This window comes from Prosopis cineraria, unplaced genomic scaffold (assembly GCF_029017545.1).
Source record: "Prosopis cineraria cultivar Desert tree isolate PC_DT_omini unplaced genomic scaffold, ASM2901754v1 PC5, whole genome shotgun sequence".
Lineage (NCBI taxonomy): Eukaryota > Viridiplantae > Streptophyta > Magnoliopsida > Fabales > Fabaceae > Prosopis > Prosopis cineraria.
The window spans coordinates 10,760,038-10,772,120 of record NW_026555336.1 but is presented as its reverse complement, the minus strand read 5'-3'; positions in this window follow the sequence as shown (position 1 = coordinate 10,772,120).

Below are 12,083 nucleotides of genomic sequence, written 5' to 3'. Positions count from 1 at the left end.
AACCCTATGGCAACTCATTTACACATATACACAAGAATTCTTAGTTTAATTCATTACATAAACTTAGAATAAATGGCTTCACAACTCAAGTCAGTTTAGACTCTCTTTCTTTGTCCTGATCAGTTCTCGATCCTGAAAATATGTAACTATAAGGGTGAGATAAAAATCTCAGTAACATAATAACTTGCTCCTATTGACTATCACATGCAACAATATGAAAGTAAAGCATATCATATGACTTAAATCTTATTAAAATAACATTTATATCATATGTCTCATTTCCTTTTCATCACTTTCACATATATCAATCCATAACATCTCATAACATATCATATATCATCACGTAGCATCATAGCATGATTGCGACCATCTAAACCTCCAAATTACCCCGACACAAAATGATAGGCTCACCTTAGACTAATATACACTCTCATTGGCTTTGAGCTCACTTGCAATAATACGATCACCTGACCAAAGATGTTTTAAAGCACAATACGGAGGACTATGGTTTCCCCCAATACATGCAATAGAGTGTTGTTGACTCCAACATCATATCACAAAGACACTAAGGAGTCTCTCATCTCCAACATCGCACCTTAATAGTCACTAAGAAGATCTTCTCTAACACCACACCGTACAAGACACTAAGGAGAATTATTTCCAACACTACACCCTATTAGGTACTAAGAAAACCTTGTCATATGGTCTTTATCATTTCCTCTACTCGAGTGAACTCTCAGCCCTATGATCATGCTTTTCAAACTATTAAAGGTGCCCATTTTACTCTTTTTACTTATTTCTTAAACATATATATATATATATATATAATGCATTCCATTTGAAAACACATATTTCAATGCTTTTATTCAATCAAATGCTATTTCATGCAATATTCACACCATGCTATAAAACATGTTTAGCTCAAAATACTTTCATGCATTATATAGTATACTAACACACAGTTACAATAAATAGTCAAACAAAGGAAGTTATTCGGTTACCTCAACCCTTCTATCACTAGAAAAGTTACTCGTGGATTTCAATAACCAATATAGCTTGTCTCAAGTTTTCTTCCTCTACTCACATGTCCAATATGTCAATCTGAACACATTTGGTACATTTTAGTTATTGGTCTATTTTAACCAAAAACTCATTTCTACTACTTAGAGTTATATTCATCCATAAACTCTTTTTCATTTACCTATTCTAGTCCATTACTATCCAATTATTACTTTACATCACCTCAACAAGTCTTATTTCACAAAAAACTAGATTTTTCCATAACTTCTCTCTCTAAAGAGCCAAAATTGAGCTTACAGGTTCAAAACTCTACCGTTTAGCTTTAAACCAGTTGCAAAGCTCTAATTTAACTCCTAAGAACTTTTTTATCACTATTAAGTAAGAATTAAATCCCTTAAATTTCATTGATTCAATTTCCCTATAAATCATTTTTAGAGAAATTTGTGTAGAATGAAACGTAAGAGTTACATATAGCTTACCAAACAAGTTATTAATCTGAATCACCTTCCACTACTCTAAAATGGCTTGTTCTAACTTCTCATCCCTTTACCTCTCCTCTCTCATGTGTTTTTCTGATCTTCACTTATGAAAATCACTAGATATCATGACTTAAGAAGTAATTTTCTAGTCCATGCACCACGGCACATGCAGCACAAGCTTGGTGCATGGCACAATGAGATTTATTCTCACCACGTGCGCTTGCTTCAATCCAAAATGCACTCCTCTCACCCGTATCTATTCATACAATACACCAACAAGTCAAAATATCAAGTAATCATCTGAATCTCTAATCCCATACTAATTATCATTCTCCCTCAATTAACCACTAATTATAAAATTAAGAAATTTAGGATATTACATGCCCCATTATGTGTATTGAGAAAAACTATAGTCTAAAAGTGAGATAGAACACATTTGGCCGAGTGATTCTACCACTAAAGGTGAACTCAGGGTTAATTAGAGTGTACACTGGTTAATGGCGAGCTTATGATTTCAAGTCAGAGTGGTTTAGAGGTTTGGAGGGTAAAGATCATGTTTATGTTAAAAAGTGGTGAAAAGTAGTGAAAGCAGTGAAATGTGCTATACTAATGTGATTTGAAATGAAATATGTGATATGTGCTATATATTGAATGGTATATTATGCTTTACTTTCATATAGTTACATGTGATAGTCAATAAGAGTGAGCTATTCTGTTATTGAGATTTTTATCTCACCCTCATGATTACATTTTTTACAGGAAAAAACAATGACCAGGGTAAGAGAAAAGAGCTTAGACCGGCATAATAGTGCCGTGGTCGTGTGAAAACTTTGAATTTGTGTAATGAATTAAGCTAGTGTGAATTTTTTGTATATGAGTTACCATAGGACTGCATGTATGTTTTGAGTAGTGAAATAGAGAAAATGTAGTGATTTTATGAAATCTTAGCCCATGTGTGGAAATTATGATGAAATGAGTAATTTAGGGCTAAAATTGAGTAGTTAATATGATATGAATGTGGATATGTGAATATTTGGTGAGAAAAGGGCCAAGTGGGCTAAGTTGTGCCAAATTGTAATAAATTTTGAAAAGTTAAGAAATGTGAAAATTGACCCCATTAAGAGGTCAAATTTTAGTATGGGGATATATATGTAATATATTGTGGTTAATCAGGTGTAATAAGTCCTTTTGAACTTGGTTCAAGGCCTTGTGAGGTCTAATAAGAGAAAGGAATCGATTTAAGTACTTGGGTGTGTAAAATTTTTAAAAAAGTAAATTTTACATCCGGGTATCTAAATTTCAATCGGACCATTAGGTCGTGTCTAAACCTGTCATATAAGCTTCGTGTGGATGGAGGTCATATGTGAAAATAATGCACACTAGAAGTTCATCATTTTTGTTGTCAAATAATAGCAGAAAATTTAGACTGGTGCGCCACTGCAACACATGACATAGAAAGTTGGGCATGTGGCTTTATGCCACATGCCGCGGTACATGACCCATTTTCCAACTTAGTTTTACGATTCTCAATGCATGCAATGATTGAGATGAATGTATATGATTTATTTCTGCTGCTTATTGCTCTGATGAATTACGATTTCAATGATTTTTGCAAATGAGTCTTGAGCCTAAGCTTTTCAAACAAAGTATGTGATTACTGTGGTGTTTTGTGTGTGGGTGATTGGGTTAACTTTCTCCTATATCAAGCAAATATAAGAGGAGGTTACAACTACAACCAATAACAATGATGGTTAGATTTGGAAGTGTTAACATCTAGAAGTTCATGTTATTTCATCACATTTTCCTTAGATTCTAATCCATTTTGGTTCAATTGTATATGTTTTTATTGCCCAAATTAGAAAAATGTGCATTTTGTTTTCGACTTGTGTTCTTAGCTTTAATTTGATATTTTTAGCCTAATTTCATGTTATTTTGATTAGAAGCATTTCTGGAGCTTTGTGGATGTTTTTGGAAGGCTTTTGGATGAAGAAATCAAGAGCAAAATGAATGATTTTTGTTAGCTATAAAAACAGTGCAAAACTGCCAAAGTCGTCTCAAAGTCGTGACTTTCATTTGCGACTTCCATCGCTGTCAGAAAAATACTGCATTTCATTTATCAAAAATTAGTTGGCTAGGACACATATAAGCTGAGAGCTCGACCCAGAACGCATTCTTCAGACTTTTAGACACTTTTAGAGCTTGGTTGTGCTCGGGTTTGGGCATTGGAAGAGTTGGGATCAAGAGATTGAAGCTTTGAAGATATTTGGAGCTCATTTTCTTTGATTTTTCTATTCCTCTTCCCTTTCCTCTCTTGTAATCTAAAATGGGTCCACTTATTTTGTATATTTGTAGCTTGTGGATGATTATGAGTAGCTAAACCCTTTGTTTTAGGATTATTTGGAACCCTTGTATGGATTAACACTATATTTCTCCTCTCTTTTTGTGATTAATGATATATATGTGTTTATTTTACTCTTTCCTTAATGCTTCTACTTGATTGGCCACCATTTAGATGTTGGGTTCACTTAATTGATGCTTGAGAGGGCTAGGTTGATTGTAGAACTTGGGTAAAATTGTGTAAGAACTTGATATTTGCATGTTAAATGGATGGTTTTGCTAGTAAGATAGAGATATACTTGCTAGCCTTACATAGCCACATTAGGGTTGGTGTTTAAAATTGAGTTTTATTAATTGTAACAAGAGATTGTGCAATCAATTTAACTAAACACTTGTTCATGACTTGAGAGAGCTTGTCCAAGTATTTTTAGAACCTTAGGTTAGCAATTATTTTCATTAAAAGCATTTATGAGAGGAGATAATTTTGGTGTTATGAAATGCAAAGGGGATAAATAATCCTAGTCCTAAATTATGTTAGAAGTTTGTGAATCACTCACTTTTCTTTATTTTGTAGTGTTAGTTTCATTTGAAAAATTATTTTCACCTAACTTTTTGTAGCTTAACTTGATTGAATTTATTTATTCTTTTGCTTGATCATTGTTTTTGAACAAATCCTTGAGGGAACGATACTTTACTTTCATTATATTACTTGCTACGACCCATGCACTTATGGTGAGCAATAAGTTTTTAGTGCCGTTGCCGGGGATTTGCTTTTGAAAATATTTTGATCAACCTTAGACTAGTAATATTAGATTTCGCTTGAGCTTTGTAGATATTAGTTTTAGATTTTTATTTTGTCTTTGTTCAGTGCTTTTGTTTTAGTTTGATACGTCTTGGGTTGTTTCTTCTTCAGGTACCTATTTGGCATATGCAAGTCATAGGCCCAGAAGGATTGGAAGTGATACTTGAAGGATTGACAATCTTTGAAGAAACCGAGTCTCCTAATTCTGAAAGAACTCCTGAAACTCAATCGAGAAACATGGCAGAAGACCAGTATGACACCGCTTCAGTCAATGACTTTACTAACCAAAATCTAAGGGGTACTCAATCTTGAATTCGAATGTCGGAGTTTCAAGCACTACTTTTGAGATCAAGCCTGCCATGATCACAATGCTTCAAATGAATGGTGTGTTTCATGGTCTATTCAATGAAGATGCTAACAAGCACTTGATGTCTTTTATAGAAGTATGTAATTCTTTCAGACAAAATAGGGTGCCTAAAGATGTCTTGCGCTTGCGATTATTTCCAATTTCTCTACAAGACAAGGCTAAAGAATGGTTCAACAGTCTTCCTGAAGGTTCTATTGGTTCATGGGAGGATCTTGAGAATAAGTTTAGAGCTCGATTCTTTTTTGATGATAAAACGGTGGAAGCAAGAGATGAATTTCTTAGCTTTAAGCAATATCTAGAGGAACATCTCTATGCAGCTTGGGAAAGATACAAGATGTTGATGAAGAAATGCCCTAATCATGGGATGGACAAATGGGTAGTGATTCAGATCTTCTGTAATCATTTGAATCCATCTTCGAAGGCCATGGTTGATTCTATCACAAATGGGGGATATTGAAATGTGCCTGTCAATGAAGTTTTTCACCTCTTAGACCAATTGTCTGTGAACAACACTCAAAACACGGATAGAAGGAATACATCAATGGTGACTAGTGCTAAAGATGATTCCTCTTCCCAGATTGTATCCATCTTGAATGCAATGAACAAGCGTTTTAATGTGTTGGAATCTCAAATGCAAAGGGGAAATTCTCATAATGTGCATGCTACCCAAGCCATTCCAACTGTGTGCAATCAATGCAATGATATGCACATGCCCAATCAATGTCCTCTTTATATGACCACTGAGTCTATCAACTATATGGGCAAGTTTCAAAACCCTCACAACAACCCTTACTCTCAAACATACAACTCAGGATGGAGGAATCATCCTAATTTTTCATGGAGTCAAGGGAATTCTTCAAATCAACCTTCATCCTCTAATGTCAAGCCACTTCACCCTTCGGGTTTTCAAGTTCCACCAAAGCCAATGCCGGTTAAGGAAGAGGAGTATAGAATGGAAAAGATGCTAGCACAAATCTTGAGTAATCAAGAGTCTGCAAGAGTTGAAACTAAGGCAACTCTTACTTTTCATGATACCGCAATCAAGAACCTCAAAGTGCAAATGGGGCAATTGGCTTCACAAATGAATGCTATGTCAAGAAGTAATCTCCCTAGTGACACCATTCCAAATCCTAAAAGGGATGGTAAGGAGGAGTGTAAAGCAATCACTTTGAGAAGTAGGATGCCATTACTCGAAGTTTTCATGCCAAGTGCAAGTGGTGTGAGTAGTGGTGCTACTAAGGTGATTGTTGATAATGAAGTGATTAATGAAGAAATTGTGGTTGAAGAGTATGACAACTCGAAGAATAATCAAGAAGAGAAAAAGAATGAAGATCAAGCCAAAAAGGTTGGTGATGAGAAAAAGCAACAAGAGGCCAAGCCAAAATATGTGCCTCCACCACCTTTTCCTCAAAGGCTTAGGAAGCAACAAGAAGATGGCCAATTCAAAAATTTTCTTGATATGTTCAAGCAATTGCATATCAACATTCCTTTTGTGGAAGCTTTGGAGCAAATGCCCAAATATGCTAAGTCCATGAAAGATGTGCTCTCTAAAAAGAGAAGGTTCAATGAGTTTGAGATGGTTGCTTAACCAAGAGTTGTACGGATATCATTAAGTAACTACCTCAAAAGTTGAAGGATCCCGGTAGCTTCTTAATTCTGTGTCCTATTGGGAATAAATTTTTGGGTAAGGCATTATGTGATCTTGGTGCTAGTATCAATATTATGCCTCTCTCTATTTTCAATAAATTAGAATTGGGTGAAGTTAGACCAACAACCGTGACTTTGCAATTAGCGGATGAAAGCTTGGCTTATCCACGTGGTGTTATTGAAGATGTTTTTGTAAAAGTGGATAAATTCATTTTTCTGGTTGATTTCATTGTCCTTGATTGTGAGGTGGATCGTGATATTCCTATTATCTTAGGAAGACCATTCTTGGCAACCACTAGAACCTTGATTGATATTGAAAAAGGTGAGCTTACTATGAGGGTGGATGATGAGCAAGTCACTTTTAACATGCACAAGTTGATGAAATCTCCCAATGATCTTGAGCAATGCTTCTTTGTTGATATGCTTGATCAAGTTGCACAAGAAGAATTCAATGAGGCAATTCCTAATGATTTTTTGGAAGCCTTGTTGCTAGGAGCTCAATTAAAGACTCAAGATGGAGAAGAGTGTATGGCTATCATGAATGCATCACCGATTTATCCTAGAAACCGTGTCCAATTGGAATCTCTAGATTTATCTTCTCTTGGTAGACCATCTTTGAAATCCTTTATTGAAGAGCCACCATCTCTTGAGTTGAAGACATTACCTTCTCATCTTCGGTATGTCTATTTAGAAGCCAACAACACTTTGCTAGTGATTATTGCTGCGGACTTGAATGAACAACAGGAAGAGCAACTTGTGGAAGTCTTAAAAGCTCACAAGAGAGCTATTGGGTGGACTATTGCCAACATAAAGGGTATTAGCCCTTCAATTTGCATGCATAAGATTTTTCTTGAAGATAATCATAAAACTTCTGTGGAACATCAAAGAAGGTTGAATCCTATTATGAAGGAAGTTGTGAAAAAGGAGATCTTAAAATGGCTTGAGGTGGGCATTGTCTATCCTATTTCTAACAGCTCTTGGGTGAGCCCAGTTCAATGCGTTCCAAAAAAGGGAGGCATGACTGTAGTGGCTAACACCCACAATGAGCTAATTCCTACTCGCACTGTCACTGGGTGGAGAGTATACATGGATTACCGGAAGCTAAATGCGGCTATTAGGAAAGATCACTTTCCTCTTCCCTTTATCGTCCAAATGCTTGATAAATTAGCTGGAAGGGAATTCTTTTGCTTCCTTGATGGGTATTCAGGTTATAACCAAATTGCCATAGCTCTAGAGGATCAAGAAAAAATGACATTCACTTATCATTATGGAACTTTTGCTTTCAAGCGCATGCCTTTTGGGTTATGCAATGCACCAGCCACTTTTCAAAGGTGTATGATGGCAATTTTCTCTGATATGATTGAACAAACTATGGAAGTCTTCATGGATGACTTCACGGTTTTTGGGGATTCATATGAGGAATGTTTGATCAACTTGACCAATGTGTTGAAAAGATGTGAAGAGACCAACTTGGTCTTGAATTGGAAAAATGCCACTTCATAGTTAAGGAGGGCATAGTTCTTGGCCATAGAGTCTCCAAAAATGGCTTGGAGGTAGATAGAGCCAAAATTTCAGTGATTGAGCAACTTCCTCTACCTACTAATGTTAAGGGTGTGAGGAGTTTTCTTGGTCATGCAGGATTTTATCGCCGCTTCATCAAAGAATTCTCCAAAATAGTCAAGGCTCTTTGCACTCTTTTTGAGAAAGATGTTGAATTTAAATTTGATGATTCATGCTTGAAAGCATTTGAAGAGTTGAAGAAAAGACTTGTATCTGCGCCTATCATGATGGCTCCTGATTGGAGTTTGCCTTTCATTGTGATGTGTGATGCTAGTGACTTTGCTGTGGGTGCTATGCTTGGCCAAAAGAAAGAAAAAGTGCTTCACCTAATTTACTATGCTAGTAGAACACTTGATGATGCTCAAGAAAACTACACCATGACTAAGAAAGAGCTTCTTGCAGTGGTGTTTGCTTTTACCAAGTTTAGATCATATCTTGTGGGTACTAAAGTGATAGTTTACACTGACCATTCAGTTTTAAAGTACCTATTCAGCAAGAAGGAGTCTAAAGCAAGGTTAATTCGATGGGTACTACTTCTACAAGAATTTGACTTAGAGATTATTGGTAAGAAGGGTACTGAGAATCAAGTGGCAGACCATCTTTCTAGGTTGAGTATTGATGCTCAACTTAAATGTAATGTTATTATTAATGAAGCTTTTCTTGATGAGCAACTCTTTAAGGTTGACAATATTCAAACACCGTGGTATGCGGACATTGTCAACTATCTTGTTTGTGGCATCTTGCCCTTTGATTTAAAGTTTCATCAAAAGAAGAAGTTTCTCCATGATGCTAAGTTGTATTTTTGGGAAGAACCCTATCTGTTTCGCCAATGTGCTGATCAAATGATCAGAAAGTGTGTTCCTGAGTGTGAGCAACAAGAATTCTAAGATGTTGCCATTCTTCTGACTATGGAGGCCACTTCAGGGGTGACAAGACAGCATCTAAAATCTTGCAAAGTGGTTTCTATTAGCCCTCTTTATTCAAGGATGCATATGACTTTGTTTTAAAGTGTGATAGGTGCTAAAGGATGGGTAATATCTCTAGAAGGAACGAAATGCCACTCAACAACATGCTTGAAGTAGAATTGTTTAACGTGTGGGGCATAGACTTCATGGGACCATTTCCCATGTCTTTCAACAATCAATATATCCTTGTGGCTGTAGGCTATGTCTCAAAATGGGTCGAAGCGGCGGCATTTCCTACTAATGATGCTAAAGTGGTGCTCAAGTTCTTGAAGAAGCATATTTTCACCCACTTTGGAGCACCAAGATGCATTGTGAGTGATGGTGGTACTCATTTTTGCAACAATCAATTTCAATCTCTCTTGAAGAAATATGGTGTCCAGCACAAGGTCGTACTTGCCTACCATCCTCAAACTAATGGGCAAGTTAAGATTTCTGATCGGGAAATTAAGAAAATACTTAAAAAGACGGTAGGAGTGGCAAGAAAAGATTGGTCCACCAAACTTGACGATGCATTGTGGGCCTATCAACGGCTTACAAAACTCCTATTGGCATGTCTCCATACCGGTTAGTTTTTGGGAAAGCATGTCATCTACCGGTAGAGCTAGAACATAGAACATGGTGCTTATTGGGCTATTCAAAAGCTCAATTTGATTTTAAAGCCGTGGGTGAAAAGAAACTTCTCCAACTGAATGAACTTGATGAATTTCGGTTAAATGCCTATGAGAATGCTAGGCAATACAAGGAGAAGACAAAGAGATGGCATGACAAGCAAATTTTATGCAAAGCATTTGAGCCAGGCCAAAAAGTACTCTTGTATAACTCTAGATTGAGATTATTTCCTGGCAAACTCAAGTCTAGATGGTCAAGACCGTTCAATGTGGTCCAAGCATTCCCTCATGGTGCTATTGAGCTAGAGAGCAGTGATGGAGAAAGATTTAAAGTTAATGGACAATGAGTGAAGCATTACTGGGGTGGTGAGGTAGACCGTGAAGCAATTACCTTACCCTTATCTGATGCCTCTTGAAGGAGAGAAGAGTCAGGCTAAATGACTATAAAACAAGCGCTACTTGGGAGGCAACCCAAGCTCTAAACCTTATCTTTTGATTTTTCTTTTGTAGTTTAGTTGTTTTGGTGAAGTTATGTGTGATCTTGTCTCTTTTATAGGTTAACAAGAAGATATGAGGAAGTATAAGCCTTTGGAGAAGTAAGAAATGTGGCCAAAGAACAAAAGAGACAAAAGGAAGGAAAAATTCAGGGAAGTCAAGCTATTTAAGTTGTTTTTATGCTTATAAACTTGTCTTGGCAATTATTTTGAGCTTATTGAAGTATATGCAATTTTTTATGGTTTGATTCCCATGAAAAATGGTTCTTTTCGGGGGTTGATTGCATTTAAATTGAAGGAAATTGTGTATGGTTGATGAATGATAGTTAGATATTGATTTTGGAGTGAATTGAGTGCTTGGAAGAGGTTTTAAAGGGTGAACAAATCAGATTTTTGAAAACAGAGTGCTGCAGAATTTTGCTGTCGAGAAAGTTCTGACAAAAGTCATGACTTTGAGCTCACGACTTTGAGATTCCAGAGAAGGTCAAAGTTGTGACTTTCATTTCAGTCTTAAATCCAAAGTCACGACTTTCATCTCCTCTGGACCTGTTTGAAGAAAAAAAATTGAATTTTTTTATTATAATATTAATAATATATATATATATATTTATATAGATATAATAAAAAAATTTTCCTTCTTCTTCTTATCCTTCCAGTTCTGCAGCTCTCTTTAAAAAAAATTTTTTTGGGTTCAATATTTGAAAAGAATAAAAAAAAAACAAAACCCTCTGCTTTCCTCAATGTTGCTCACTCGCCCGAAACTCTGTCTCGCATCTCCCTCTACTGCCCTCTGTATTGTGATTCAAATCCTCATCTAGCTCCACCGCCATCCGCCAGCTTCTGTGCAGTTACACGTCCTCGTCGTCAACCCTCGCTTTATCTCATTTACTTCGTCATTCTCCCCTAAAACTCACGCCGCCCCCTTTGCTTCTCATATACTGTGCGGCCACTCCATCATTTTCGTTCCAGCTCCTGTCATTTTTTTTATTCTCGCCGGTTCGTCCTTGTTTCTTCTTCACGAGCTTAATCTTAGCTTAGAAGAATCTCGTTTCACAGCCATTTCCATTCGAGCTACACTGTTCATGCTTGTCTGTTACTGTAGCTCCCTCTCCGCCATAGCTAACAGTGGAACTCCAAGGTATATTCTTCGCCATTTGTCCCTGTCTTTTCTTCCCGAGCTTAAATCCTTGCTCCAGATCTGAATGCCAGCAACCCTGAGTAGCTTAAACACACTGTTCACTGTCACACTACAAGCTATCGCTTCAGTCTCTGCACTAAACTTGTGCAACCCAGTGAAATTTCTCCCTTCCATCTTCATCGCCATTGTCTCCTGTCTCCACCGAGCTGTTCAAGATTCAAGAACCTTAAATTTAGTCGTTGCCCAGCTACTGTATGCTTACTTATTGTTAAAAAAAAACTCCTTTCATTTTTGGAAGCAAGGCTCTGATTATTGCTTTGGCTGGGTCTAAAATCACTCTTCTTGCCATGTTCTCACTAATAGAGACTGTATTGTGAGGTACATTATTTTGTTGGTCTACTTACCTTGCTTCTGTTTAGCTTAAACTCTCTAGCATTAACCTCTACAAGTATGTTTTTGCTACTGGAATTGATTTTGACTGAGCTGAGAACTTATGTGAATGTAATGCTATTTTGATAATTTTTTATGTTACCTCACTCCTAGTTGTGATGCTTGAAGTTTAACCCACTATCTTAGAGCTTAAATCTTGTATTTGGAATACTTAAAGGCAGATACTATTGGTTTCTGGGTTTGGAAATTTTATTGTGGCTAGTTAAATTCTTTGAA